Raw genomic sequence first — 14,416 nt, 5'->3', positions numbered from 1 at the left:
CTTTTAAAGCAATAACGAAATGTTTACTTTTCAATAGGAGTGGTTTTAAAGACTGAAGGGTTTTCTCGATTCACATGATGTGCTTCTATTTTGCCACGTAATGGTTGGGTATAGAATGTAGACGTCAACCACTATTGGGTGGCAAGTACATCCCTTGTGTGACGTCAGATGGCATTCCGCAACTTCCTGTGCATGGACACCATCTTTAGATTCTTTTTTCTCCTGGCATAAGCTGCTTTTTGAAATTCCTTTTGTCTTACTTTCTCATTGTCAGTTTGCTTTTCACCCCATTTTCGGAGATGCAGGAGGGTTGGATATGAATCCAGATAGCTCTTCAGGCTGGAAAATTACTCCTTCTGGCAAGGAATAAGTTAATTACCTGTAACTGCAATTATCCAGTATTGGCATCTTTCATAGATTCACAGGCTTGCATCATTCCCAGTCGAAGTGGGAGTCCCACAGAACATTTAATAAAACCGTAATTAATAACATCTAGATGCTATCATGGAGGCAACCATGTATTCAATAAATTAGCAACCTCCTTTTATTAAAAAAAAAGACCAAACTTAAAACATGCCCAATCAGCAACGAGCACCCTCTACAACCTTCCCAAGAGAGGCTGAATCCCTCAGATTTCCCAGCACAAGTGTAGTTAGTAGTACTGTAATGCCAGAGGAGCCTCTAAGGGGAGGAGGGAGGGTTGCTTGTGAATCTACGAAAGATCCCAATACTGGATAACTGCAGTTACAGGTACTTGGTCCTTATCCAGTAACTGGGTATCTTTCATACATTCACATGCTTGAATCAGAATAGTCAGCAGATGCACAAGTTACAACTTGTGTAATGATAGATCAGTAAGAGACATTAGTTAGTGATCGATTCCTTACCTTAGAATATCCCCAGGCATCAGACTGGATCCGGAAAGATTTGCCAGCAGTACCCCTGCGCGTCAGTAGGAGGTGTTGTGCGGCTCCGCGTCCGTCGCTGGCATCGTAAGCACCAAGATGACGTCACGGAGACTACTTAGGCACCACCCATGCACGTTGACGTCAGTACTGTACACGACTTTCAGCGCCATGCAAGGAACTGACCACTGGTGCCAAGAAACTAGGGCCCTGAAAGGGACGACCTTAACCCTAGAAATCAGTTTGCAGAACGGGGAGGATGGGTGGGGCGGTAAGGAATCTATCACTAACTAATGTCTTACAGATATATCGTTACACAAGTAGTAACCTGTGCATCTGAAAGAGAAACGTTAGTGATAGATTCCTTACCTTAGAATAGATACCCCAGCAACACCAACCCCTGTGGCAGGTCTGCGAATAGATTACACCAGAAAGTCACAGAGTACAGAACTGCCAAAGAAGCAGTCTATCCGGACCGGACTGTCAAGACAGCAATGCTTGGTAAACGTGTGCAGCAAAGCCCACGTAGCTGCCTGACAAATGTCCTGCAAGGGGACGCAGAGTCCCAAGGCAGTAGTGGCCGCCGTCGCCCTGGTAGAATGGGCATGCAGCCCCACAGGAGGCTCCTTCTTAGCCAATGAGTAACAGGCTTAGATGCAGAGAACGACCCACCGAGAGATGGTTACCTGTGCACAGCCCCACCTCTTTTGGGGCCCACGTAGCCAACAAAGAGCTGGTCATCCACCCGGAACTGTTGTGAGCGCTGCAGGTAGAACGAGAGCGCACGTTTTGGGTCCAGACGATGGAGCCTCTCTTACTCTTTCGAAGGATGCGGAGGCGGAAAGAAGGTGGGCAAAGTGATGGTCTGCCCGATTTGGAAGGGCGTGACAACCTTTAGCAAAAAAGGACGGGTCCTTAAAACCACCTTGTCCGGATGACCAGAAAGGAAAGGAGGTTTGGAAGAAAGAGCCTGGAGCTCAATCACTCTTCTGGCACAGGTGATAGCTACCAGGAAAGCAGTCTTGAGAGCGAGATGACGTAAAAGACAGTTATGAAGGGGCTCAAAAGGAGCGCACATCAGATAGGTCAAGAAAAGGTTTAAGTTCCATTGAGGCATTATGAAAGGCACGGAAGGAAACGTGTGCGTAATGCCTTTCAGGAAATGGTTAACAACCAGGGACAAAGAGAGAAAGCTGATCTGGAAGCCTTAGAAAGGTGGAGATGGCCGAAAGAGAACCTTTGAGAGTGCCCAGAGCAGAGCACTGCTGGGCCAAGGATAGTAGGAACTGAAGGACCTCAGAAAGAGGGGCAGAAAGGGGATCCACAGACTTTTGTGCACCATGCCACAAACATGTTCCACCAGCAGGCATATACCGTCTTAGTGGATGGACGCCTGGCTACCAGAATGACATCACAGACTTCAGGAGGAAGATCGAAAGCTGTCAACTGTCGCCGCTCAATCTCCACGCATGGAGGTGGAGACTGGACAGGTTCGGGTGGAGGACCGTCCCCTGCTGCTGCGACAGAAGATCCTCCTGAAGAGGCAGACTGATCGGGGGATCGATCGCCACGCTGAGTAGCTCGGGATACCAGTACCTTGGTGCCCAATCCGGAGCCACAAGGATGACTTGGCCCAGTCAGGCCAAATCTTCGTCAGCACTATGGGTAGAAGTGGTATAGGCGGAAAGGCGTACAGCAGACCGCAACTCCACTCTCAACAAAAAGCGTCGCTGAGCGAGTGCCGCCTTGGAAATCCCAACGCGGAGATCTGACGACATTGCACGTTCTCTTCAGTGGCGAATAGATCTAACCAATGCTCTCCCCACTGCTGAAAGAGACCTTGCACCACGTCCGAGTTCAGACGCCATTCGTGATCCATCAAGAACTGGCGGCGGAGTTCGTCCGCCTTGGCCTTCAGAGAACCTGCTAGGTGTTGAACAAGCAAGGTGATGCCTTGATGTTCCAGCCATGCCTGACATAGGGTCCAGGACACCACCCAGCCGTGTTTCTTGCAATACCACATGGCGGTGGTGTTGACCGTGAACATCTGTGTAAGAAAGTGGGTTTCTGTTGCAGTAAGAAAACAAGTTACTTACCTGTAACTGTAGTTCTCCAGTATTGGAGCTTTCATAGATTCACAAGCCTGAATCATTCCCAGTCGTCGAGACTGGAGTCTCCGGTACATAAAAAAGCATTGCTTAGTAGTATAGCAAACTGAAAAAAGGCCTAGGCCCATTTTCCTTTGCAACCCATAACCTTTGTTATGTAAAAAAAGGACTAAACTTGTCTCTGAACCAATCAGAGCCTCTCATCCTCTAGAATCCTTCCAGAGAGAACCTTCTGCCCTTAAGATTTTCGTGCACTTATGCAATAACACTATTTGTGCTAAATCTGAGGTGAGCCTCACAGGGGAGGAGGGTGGGTTGCATGTGAATCTATGACAGCTCCAATACTGGAGAACTACAGTTACAGGTAAGTAACTTGTTTTCTTACTCCAGTATTGGAGCTTTCATAGATTCACATGCCTGAATCAGAATAGCGAGCAGTAAATAAATGCACATTTTTTGTTACCCAAGACCTGAAACAAGGGAACATATATAGTGTGATAAAAACAGTATCTCTAAAACAAAACACACACATCAAAAAAACTTTGCAAATTGCATCCAATACAATAAACCACAATAAAATGTGTAAAGGTAGATAATAAAGGAAGAAGGGATGGTAAAGAAGTCTCACCGTTACTGGATAAGGTTCCTCAGCACCGCTTCTCCCACCGCTTCATCTCTTCCTGTGGCTGCATCCAAGCAGTAATGCCTGGTGAAGGTGTGTGTACTCTTCCAGGTCGCCGCCCTGCAAATATCCTGGATCGGCACTCCCGCAAATAAAGCAGTAGAGGTGGACACTGCACTTGTCGAATGGGCACTGACTCGTGAATTTAGAGGTCGCCCAGCTGCCTGATGACAATACTCTATCGCACTGGAAATCCATCTGGCAATACCCATTTTTGACAAAGGGAAACCCTTCCTGGGTGCTCTGAAGGCAACAAAAAGTTATGAAGACTTGTGGAAAGGCGTAGCTTTTTGCAAACAGAACTTTAGACAGCGTTGGACATCCAGCGAGTGGAGAGCTCTTTCCGCCGCTGTTGTTGGTGGAGGAAAAAAAATCGTTTGAGAATTAGTGGCTCATTTAAATGAAAATCAGTTGGAACTTTTGGAATTATTTTTGGATTCGTTCGGAGTATCATTCTATCCTCCTTGAATTGTAAGAAAGGTTATCGCCTGGGCCACCATGGTGCTCTCAGGATTATCCTGCATGGTTCTTTGTTGATCTTCGTAAGAACCCGCGGCAGGAGGGGAATTGGGAGGAAAGGCGGAGGCAAAGATGCCTGACCATGCCATCAAAAACGCATTCCCCCAAGATCCCTGTTGGGGAAGCCAGCTTGAGAAGAACGGGCATTTTTTGTTCTCCATTGTTGCGAAGAGGTCTGTCGGTTTTCCCCATCTTTGGAAGATGCTGTTTAAACTCCCTTGGTCGATCTCCCATTCATGGCAGACGGATTTGAGCCTGCTGAGCGTATCCGCCTTGGTGTTTTGATCCCCTGGAAGATGTTCCGCTGTAATGGATATTCTGTGTTGCAACACCCATTTCCATATCCATTGCGCTTCTTGAGACAGGGAGAGTGATCTTGTTCCTCCCGGTTTGTTCAAATAGTGCATTGCTGTTGTGTTGTCTGTTCTTATCAACAACTACTTGTGTAATGAAAGACTTTTATAAACGCCTGGGATAGAGGTATTATTCCCAGCTGTCTTTCCTTGGAGGGGAACGCTTTGTTTACCTCTGTATCTAGAATTGCTCCCAAGAAGGTGATGTTTGTCAGCTGAAGAGATGATTTTTCTTCGTTTAAAGTTAGACCCAAATCTGGCAAACAGTTCCACACAAGCCCTTGTTGACTACCGGGCCGACGCTGCTGATGGTGCTTTGACTAACCAGTCGTCGAGGTAAGGACATACTTCCTTAGAACCGCTGCCACTGGAGCAAGGCATTTCGTAAAAATTCTCGGGGCTGACTTCAGGCTAAAAGGCAGTACCTTGAATTGGTAGTGTTCTCTGGCCACCATGAAACAAAGGTACTGCCTGTGGGAAGGATAGATGGGGATATGAAAGTAAACATCCCGTAGGTCCAATTTGGTCATATGATCTCCTGGGTTTAATAGCAGCAGAATATCTTGCAGGGAAATCATTCTGAAGGATTGCTTTTTAAGGTAAGTATTTAGGGATCTGAGGTCCAAAATAGGGCACCATGGAGAACGTTTTTCTTGACTAGGAAAACCCAGAAATAAAATCCCCTTCCTCTGGGAATTCGGTACCGATTCTATTACTCCCTTTCGGAGCATTGTCCGAATTTCTCGATGCATCTGATGCAAGTATTTGACCTCTTGGTGTTTTGGTGGTGTACAAGGGGGAGTTTGCAGAAGCTCTAGAGTGTCCGAATTGTATTATGTTGAAGACCCATTGGTCAGTAGTTATTTGCTGCCAATCTTGAAGATAAGAAATTCTTCCACCCAGGGGAACATACGACATTAGAGGAATAGGTGTAGCCGGATTCAGAACATGGTCATTGTCGACGGGTATTGTCTCTTCCCCGACGACCTCCTCGACCTCTAGGAGTAGATTTTGTGAAACCTCCTGTTTGTCGCTGCGAATACTGTTGACGGTATGGCTGAGATGAGGTGGAGTAAGAAGTATACCGGCATTGTTGGTAACCTCCTCTATAGAAGGATTAGCCCCTACCTCTTGAGCCTCGAAAAGGAACTTTACTATACTGCAATGCTGCCAGTGATTTCGCCGTTTCTGTATCTTTGATACTCTGCAAGGCCTAGTCAATGTGCTTCACGAACAAATCTTCTCCATTGAAGGGAAGGTTCAAGATCTTATTCTGAAATTTGGGCCTAAAAGCTGTTGCCCTCAGCCATCCTTGTCGGCGTAAGACTGCCGCTCCCCCCAAAGATCTGAAGGCCGTGGTCGCAATGTCCATTGCACAATCTACGACTTCAGCTGAAGTCCTTTCACCGTCTTGGAGGATTTTTCTGGCTTCCTGTCTGTCAGCCTCAGGAATGCTTTCTATGTAAGGCAATAGGTCGCACCACATTTGCCTATCATACCTGTTCACTAGAAGGGCAGACATGGAAGAAAACCTCTTTGCCGCATTGTCCAGACGCCTACCCTCTCTGTTGGGAGGTGTTGAGATTGGAGCCGACGGATTCCTTGACTTTTGTGGTGCTACCTTTTGGCTCTAAGCACCTGGGACTCCCATGAGTAGAGGCTCTACTCAAAATCTGCTTCTAATCCCTGGCATCAGCCTGGAACCGCGAACCCTTCACACTCTGCACCCGTCAAGCCTGGCCTGTGCCAGAGTGAACAAAGACCACGAGGACGACCCCACGGCGACTGTGACCGAGTCCGGCATCCAAGGACTTCCCTCGACGCTCCCGACGCCGCTTGCAGCCTCAGAACCAGGTGCCCCCCCCCAAACGCCAACAGAGGGTAAGATTTCCAGACAACAAAAGGCACACCTGCACCCAGCGCCCTGCAGCCCCCTGTGCCCAACTCCAGGGTACCTACCTATCCTCCAACTACCCAACTTACCTCTCGAAGTGGTAGTGGCACCTTAAGAATCTTCGTCCCAGAGCTTGCAGTCTTTCTAAACCGGAGCGTTCCCATTGAAATCAATTGAGCGCTCGAAGGCTCAAAAGCACCCTGCACCCAGCCGCCCGAGTGGCCCTGGCAATGTAACCTCTACACCTTTCTACTTCCCAATTTGCCCTGAGTAAGTGACCAGGAGCCCAGCTCCCACAGCTGCATTTTCTGCTAGTCAGCAGCCACCAACCAAGGCCCCCCTGCCTCCCATAGGATAACATTGGGCTTAACTTGCTCTGCACCCGGCCGCCCCTGTGCCGCTGAGGGTGTACCAACTGTACCTACCTGACCCTGGGAGACCCCTGAGTTTATGCCCAGAACCTTAACTCTGCCAGTCGAGTACTTACCTTAATGCCGATAACTCAATTTTCTCCATAGGGTAACATTGACTGTTTTTTCCTGAAATTTCTTCTAAGTGTGGACTATGCAAAACTTAAAATATTCACCAAAAATCAGCCGAATAACGAAAACACTCACCTCCTATTAGGAGATCCCAGTGCTGGATCTAGGTGCCCAGCACGGACCCTGAAAAATATTCACAATCATACTTACTAGCAACCCAATTTTCTTCCATAGGAAACCATTGACTGTTTTTCTATGAAATTTCTTCTAAGTGTCGATTTCTGCAAACTATAAATATTCTTTAAAAATCGTATAAATTGTGAAAACGTAATTACTTACCTGTTTTGGATAAAGGTCCCAGTCCTGAGTCCAAGCACCCAGTACTGGATTACAAAAGTAACGAGAATATACTATACCTGCAACTTGAATTTTCTTCCATAGGGAATCATTGACTGTTTTCTATTGAAGTGTCAACTTTTAAAATAGCAAAATATTGTCTAAAAATCCTAACAGTAACTAAGTCGACTTTGATCACTTGTTTCGAAGTACTGTCCCAGGACTGAATCTAGGATCCAGTCCTGGAATCACAAAAGTAATCCTAAAAGTAATCTATTGCAAATAACTTGAAACTTCCATTGAACTCAATGCATTATTGTGTTTAAAATTGTGTTACCTATTGCAACCACTTGTAACTTTCTACAAAAGCCAACTGCATATTGAAAAAGAATTTATATAAAGCATCTCATTCTGAGAAAGTATATTTTAATACCTATTGTTGGTTCTAAAATAAAACAAGCATATATTTTTTATATATAAACCATTGACCTAGAGTTCAGTTTGAGTGTGTGAGACCATTTGCTGACAGTGTGTACAACAAATGCTTTACACTGTCCTCTGATATTTCCTTACTGCTCGACCAAGCTACCACTTTAGAGAGTAAGGTTATATCTAACTTTAGCCTCTGCCAAACCTCTGGGGACTGTGGACTCTGTACACCCTGTACCTATTTGGGAACAGTATATACAGAGCCACTTTCTCGAAACCTGCACCACACTTCCCCAGACAGAGGGAAGGAATGCCTTCAGTGCAAGACGGATCGCCCGGAGCTCCAAAAGGTTGATATGGAGTCGGGACTCTGCCGGAGCCCAGAGGCCTCTGACCTCCGCCTCTCCCATGTGGCCACCCCATCCCAGGCGGGACGCATCAGTCACCAGTGACGACAAAATCAACGATCTGAGCCGCTCTGGCTCAGTGTCCCAAGTAGGGTCCCAACCAGGAGCAAAATTGTCCGGGAACCCAGGCAAGGGCGAAGGTGGAACGAACGGAACCTACTGCGGCACTAAGATCGGAGCTGTGGGCGGTGCCAGGGCCGGAGCAGTCGGCAGATGTCCCTGCGGCACCGGGGCCGAAACCACCAGCAGCGGAGACGGCGGCAAGGGAGGGCCCTCAACAGGGACCGCGGGGCCCAAAGGCACGCCGGCGGGAGCCCAAGGCCTGAAGAGGCAGTCCATGGCTGCAAGAACGACTTCTTATGAGGTCTCTTACCCGAATCAGAGTGGGAAGAAATTCATCCAGGGAGCGATCACGATGGCTCCGCGAGCTATTTCTCGAGCGACCCCTGGACCTCAAACGGCGCGGGCCTCCAGTGCTTACGGGACCGCCACCGCAAAGGCTTTGGAGCCATGGCCAGACAGTCTGAACATGACCGGGAGTCATGGTCGAGCTCCAGACAGTAGAGACAGACACCATGGGGGTCGGCAACCGACATCGTATGGCGACAGACCCCGCAGGATTAAAATCCAGGCATCCCTACGTGGCACCAGGAGTCAAAGACTCAAAAATGGAAGAAGACAAAAAGACTCAAAAGCTTAGTCAAAGATTGACTAGGGTACGTGCTCTAACCGAATCTGTGCTTGCTGGCTCGGAAAAACGAAAGAACAGAGGTCAGCGAGCATGGGTGACGCCTAAGTAGTATCCATGACGTCATCTCGGCGACGGATGGGGAGCCGCACTGCGACGCCTACCGACACGCCGGGATACTGCTGATGAAAACTTTCCGGATCCAGTCTGACGCCTGGGGATATTCCAAGGTAAGGAATCTATCACTAAAATGTCTCTTTCAGATAGTCCTTTCATAAATTGTTTAATGATTCTTGACGAGCATAAGGATGGGTATTTAGATAAGCGTCAATATCTAGATATAGCAGCGAGGTGAACTTTTCCTGAAGAGTATGCCAATCCAGATTTTGCGAAGGATGGCAATTACGGCAATACTTCTTCTGAAGCAGAAAGAAATGGATGTACTTGATTACGCTGGAATGATAGACAAAAATCGCTTCCATTTTAGTTTGTTTTACTTATTGGTGCTGTCAGCACGAGACCTAGCCATTAGGTCTTTCCATTCCTGTGAAATGCTCAGATCTTTAAATTCAAAGATTTCAGGAGTCACGCATGTAACTGCAGAGTGACTGGCTCCGGATGACATATCTGACCCTGGTTCCTGGTCAACAGTGTTGGTAACAGGCGGATGGGCTGAACTTCCGAGAAAAGACGTTCTGTGTACCAATGCTATCTGGGCCACCTGAGGGCTATAATAAGAAGGCAACAGTATTCACATTTAATTTTCGTGAGGACCCTGGGTATCAGGAATGGGGGAAAGCGTTTGCATAGATTCCTGACCAGCGCATTTAAAGAGCATTTCCCTGAGAGTTTGGGAGAGGGAATCTGCTCGCGAAGAATCGGCATTTGGAGGAGATATGGGTCGCAAACATATCTAATGCTGGCTTTCCCCAGACTGCAAATATCCTGGCTAGTTGGTTCTGGTCTAGTTCCCACTCGTGGCAGCTGTATTTGGTTTTGCTCAAAGCGTCTGCAAAGGTATTCCGAAGTCCTGGAACATGCTCCGCTCTTAGAGATATTCTGTGAAGTCAACCAGCTCCGTAGCTGCTGGGCGTCTTGTGAAAGAGACCGGGATATGGTTCCCCCTTGCTTGTTGATGTAAAACATGCTTGTGGTGTTGTCCATGCGGATCAAAACCGATGAGCCCTGTATTCGAGGGAGAAAAGCCTGAACGGAGAGCAAAATGGCTTTCAGCTCCAACCTGTGTATATGCATTTGACGTTTGGTTGAGGACCACTTTCCTTGAGTCTGCAGGTCTTGCAGATGCCCTCCCCAACCTTTCACAGAAGCATCCGTTGTCATTATGTATTTTGGAATCACTGGGGCCCTGGGACAGATGTGATTCTAGTGTCCACCATTCGAATGCCTCTTATGCATGGGGTGATAGTTACCACGTCGTCGAAAGATCCCGTGGTTTGAACCCATGACATTGAAGTTCTCCTTGGAGAGGACTCCTGTAGGTGAGCTAGTGGTACCAAGTTGATTGCTGAGCAGAGCATTCCCAGTATATTTTCTGGATAGTTTGAGTGCCAATGCTTGTAACCACTGTTGTATTTCCTGGGAGAGGAAAGCTTTGTTCTGAATGGTGTCCAAGTTGGCCCCTAGAAATGTCTTTGTCTAACTTGGGGAGATTGATTATTTAGCGAGAGTTCTAATTTGAGGAACAGATCTAAACCATTCTCTGTGGCAGCCTTTGCTAGACGAGCTGAAGGGTGCTTTCACCAGCCAATAGTTTAAGTATGGGAATACTTGATGACCCTTGTTCTGAAGGGCCGCTGCCACAGGAGCCAGAAACTTTGTAGAATTTGTAGAGCCGATTTGAGGCCAAAGGGAAGGATTGGGAATTGATCGTGGGTACCAGCAACTGTGAATCTGAGGAATTTTCCGTGCTTTGAATGTATAGGAACATGAAAATACGCGTTCTTTAGATCCAATGAAGTCATGAAATCTCCGGTGTTGAGGCCTCGCAGGATGTCGGAGAGCGTGACCATCCTGAATGTTTGACTATGGAGAAATTTGTAATTTCCTGAGGTCTAAGGTAGGTCTCCACTCCCGATGTTTAGCGAATAAGGAAGAAGCAGGAGTAAAAACCTTTCCTTCTCTGAAGAAATGGGACTCTATTGCCCCTTTCAGGAGCATAATGTTTGCTTTTTTTCTTGAGTAAGTGAAGACGAGGGGGGTGCGAACCCCTGGGTGGAGTGTTTGGAGGGATTTGGGTAAAATCCACAGTGTGGCCATTAGAGACGAGATCCAGTACCCACTTGTCTGATGGGATATTGCACTACTGATGAACATGGTTGGAAATCTATGCACCGGCTGTGAAGAGGGAAAATGTATTGTGATCACTGCTTGCGACTGGAGCCGCGGGCTTACGACGCTGGCTTTTGTATGGAGTCCTGTCTGGAGAAACCAGCTGTTGCTGGGTGTCGGTAGGATTTTTGAAATCCTTGGTGATATTGTGGTTGGTAGGATTGGTAAGTCTCGGTACTTTGGTAGTTTCCTCTGTATCCAGATAAACCACGGCCTCGAGCTCCCCGAAAGGGCACTTTATGGTACTGAAGGGTACCTAGTGCTTTAGCAGGGTCTGTATCTTTCTTTATTGTTGTAAGAGCTTCATCTATGTGACTGCCAAATAGGCTATCACCGTCATATGCGATGTCTATAATTTTTGCCTGTACTTCTGAGCTAAAGGATGTTGCCCTTAGCCACCCCTGGCGTCTTAAAACTGCCGCACCAGCTAGTTGGCGAAAGCTTGTAGTGGCTATATCTATAGCGCAGTCTATGAGTTTGGCCACTGTGTGCTCTCCCTATGCAAGGATCTTATTAAACTGTTCCTAATTTTATTCTGGAATAAGGTCTCTCATTACCATATCGGACCACATTTGCAGATCGTAGCAGCCCAAGCTCTGACAGATTGCCGCCATTGAGTAAAATCTTTTTCCAATTGAGTCTAAACGGTGACCCTCTTTATCCGGTGGAAATGTGATGTGAGTAGATGGTTTTTTGATCTTTGGGCTGCCTGTGAGATCACAGAGTCCAGTTTGGGGTGACCTGTGAGACATGCAGGAGAATCCTCCAGTGCCCTGGATTTTTTTGTCCAGTCTTGGCAACACCGGAATCAGAGGCTGGCGTCTTCATTACCTTATACCCTCTTGCCATATATAATCTATAAGTCTGGACCGGAATGACTTTTAAAATCAAGCATCCGATAGTTTACCACAGTCCACAGTCCAAACTGGGGTGGAGTAGTGGGCAAAAGAACGATGGATTTAACCTAGATCCCTTGACTGAGGGAGAATGTTTGAATCATTCATCATTCCGTCCATCATTTGTTGCAGTTACACTTTTTGCCCTAAGTAGGATGGGCATGCCCAGACGCAGGTCCCTTGCTTACTGAGCCACTGGTTTCAGGCAAGCCTAGCTGAAGGGTGACATACCCCGAAACCAGTCCCGGGAGGACCTGGCTAGGCAGTTCGGTCTGGACAGTTCCCATGAGGCACAGGGAAAAGACTGATTTGCATATGGCTGGGACAAAACTGGGGTGGCGTAGTGGGCAAAAGAATAGATTTAACCCAGATCTCTTAACCGGGGGGGGGGGTGAGAATGATTGAATCATTCAGAATTCCGTTCATTTGTTGCAGTTACACTGTTTACCACAGTAGGCAAGTGGAATCTGGCTGCAGCTCTGTCCATTGAGTTATAGAAACCTCTAATATCCTCTGGAGCGGAGTCTGAAGGACGAGTAGGAGAAGGTGTTGGTACTACATAGTCATTCCATTCATCCGTAGGTGGAGGAGGAGCATGGATCTCTCCCTCTTCAGGAGGTGGTAGGATCCTCTAGGAGGCAGAGGTATAATGGAACGTGGAGTCAGTCTGAGCGTGGCAGGAGGTGGTGGTGTCAGGAGCCACGGGGGGCACTGACGCGGTCCTCTTGGAGGAGGAAACCTTTTGTAATCCGCCAACATACTCTGCAAGTCCACTAAGAGGGATGGAGGCAGTTGAGCAGGTTGTTGCCTCGGCTGTTCATAGTATCTGAAATGATGAGATTGTGTATGAGGGACTGGATACTGTTGACAGTATAGCTTCTCATCTTAATACTCTTCATCCTCTTCCGGACACTTCATTTAGTTCGGAAGGGCTATGAACCGTTCCAAATGGGCAATCATCATCAGTGTCTTCCACATCTAACAGATGACTTGGAGGTAGTGGAGACATTTTTGGGGACTGAAATTCAAGTTGTGTAGATTGCAAAAACGGAGCCAATGGGCCCGTAGACTAAACTGGAATCATAGTCGATTATGACATCGTCAGAGCAGTCGTCGGTGGAATTATAGTCAACGGCGGGATTGCCGTCGAGGGTGGAGTTGCTGTAAACGATGTGGCTTTCGCTGACGGAGCCGTCGACGGAGTCGTAGTCAATGCTGGGGTCTTAGTCGACGATCTCGATGATGGAATCCTTGTTGATTGTGCTGTCTTCGTCGACTGAGAAGTCAACAATAGAGGTAATGTTGACGGTATGGAAGGATTAGTTACTTCCCTGTAATCCTAGTTCTCTTCCAATGGTATTCTCAAAGTCATAAGCACTGAAAAATCTCCGCCCACGTGCGGGATCCTGGGGCAGATAAAAAATATACATATATATGTGTATGTTGGGGGCACAAGCGTCTAGCACTTCCGTGACATATATATAAATGTATATAAATACCTAAACATGCAGCCTAACATGGGTCCAATGGGACAAAATGCCAAAACTTTTTCTTGTACAAAAATAATCTCCTACATACACCTTGTAATAGAGAACATACACTATAATAGTGTCATACAAGAAAACCTTTATTTTCAACAAAGAAAACAGGTAAAGGCAGGCAGTTGGTCAATAGGCTGCATAGATGAATAAACATCACAGTACAGTAAAAAACTGGCACCTTGCCTTTAAGGATTCCAAGACCCTGGACACTGCCTTTAAGACCTCCGGGAGTCCCCTCTGCTCCCATCATGCACCACAGGTGACAGTTAGGTCAGTTCTTTTTTACGGTGTACTAACTTGAAATAACTGAGTATAAGATGCAAACACAACATTAACATTACAACTGCTCGTCCGGGGAGGCAGGTGGGTTGCTTAGGACTTTGATGAGTATACCCCTGTTCGAGAACTAGGAGTAGAGATAAGTAACTAATCCTTCTCTTCCAGGGGATACTCCTCAAGTTATAAGCACTGAATAGAGCAACAGGCCCATACCCACTACCTCGTGGACTAGCACGCAGTATTTAAAAACAGGAACAGCGCATCTTAAAATGACAAATTTCACAGTGAGGCTTGCCCAACTTGGGCATCCGCCTGTGTATTAGAGTCTAAGCAGTAATGGCGCGTGAAAGTATGAACTGAGCGCCAAGTTGCTGCTTTACAAATTTCTGTCATTGGAACATTTCTAAGGAGGGCAGTGGTAGAGGCTTTCCCCCTGGTAGAATGTGCTTTGGGTTTGCCCTGAAGAACTTTGTTAGCTAGTTGATAGGACAAAGATATGCACGAAACTATCCATCTAGAGATGGATCTTTTAGAAGCTGCCAAACCGG

General features: G+C 47.0%; 1 protein-coding gene across 1 annotated transcript in view; it reads right to left on the bottom strand.

Annotated features, from left to right (window-relative positions):
• The window catches only part of XPO1 (exportin 1), a 908,600-nt gene that overhangs the window by 591,774 nt on the left and 302,410 nt on the right, over positions 1-14,416 (bottom strand). The gene's annotated exons all lie outside the window — the stretch shown is intronic.

The sequence above is a fragment of the Triturus cristatus genome, chromosome 6, assembly GCF_964204655.1.
Source record: "Triturus cristatus chromosome 6, aTriCri1.1, whole genome shotgun sequence".
In the NCBI taxonomy this organism is placed as follows: domain Eukaryota; kingdom Metazoa; phylum Chordata; class Amphibia; order Caudata; family Salamandridae; genus Triturus; species Triturus cristatus.
Note: the sequence above shows the minus strand (reverse complement) of the source record. Positions and strands in the feature narration are given on the sequence as shown.